This window comes from Lactuca serriola, chromosome 7, assembly GCF_051521515.1.
Source record: "Lactuca serriola cultivar US96UC23 chromosome 7, Lser_US96UC23_V15, whole genome shotgun sequence".
Taxonomy (NCBI): Eukaryota; Viridiplantae; Streptophyta; class Magnoliopsida; order Asterales; family Asteraceae; genus Lactuca; species Lactuca serriola.
Window position 1 is genome coordinate 96,338,473 of NC_136414.1, and position 623 is coordinate 96,339,095.

The following is a 623-nucleotide window of genomic DNA, read 5'->3' on the forward strand; positions in this document are numbered from 1 at the left end:
CTAGAAATCCTTATCTCTCCTCCATGATATTCACTTCTCACCTAAAGCAAATTTATCTCTCTCTTTCCCTTTCTCTCTCTAAAAACTCGAAACTCAAGGGCTGATCTTGAGCTTATCATCCACTTTTGGTAAGTACCTTCATCCTACTCTTGAATATTGTAACATCCCCCTCTGGCATGTATCACAATATTGTCCGCTTTGGGCCACTCGGCACGAGGACTTCCCAGGGGGTCACCCATCCTGGTACTACTCCCGCCCGAGCACGCTTAACTGCAGAGTTCTTATGGGATCTGCTGCCCTCACGGATTTAAAACGCGTTGTGACAAGGAAGGTATCCGCACCCCTTATAAGGAGTGTTTAGTTCTCCTTCCAAGCCGATGTGGGATCAGATCTAACCCACTTTCACCCCCCATTATAGGGTTCGACGTCCCCGTCGAACACATCGACCCGTGCCCTAGCTCTGATACCAACTGTGACATCCCCAAAATCTCGGCCAGAAAAGACCGATTTTCATTTATGCTTTTAAATATTTTCAGAGTAAATCCTTTTGATTTGAAAGAGTTGCGGAATTTGTTCCCAAAAACAAAACATGATAAAACATTGTTTACCGAAGCATTTCATAA

At 44.5% G+C, this 623-nt stretch overlaps 1 pseudogene; it reads right to left on the reverse strand.

The window, feature by feature from the left end:
* Nucleotides 1-202: 202 nt before the first annotated feature.
* LOC145065056 (5S ribosomal RNA) lies at nucleotides 203-320 on the reverse strand (annotated as a pseudogene).
* Nucleotides 321-623: the final 303 nt, after the last annotated feature.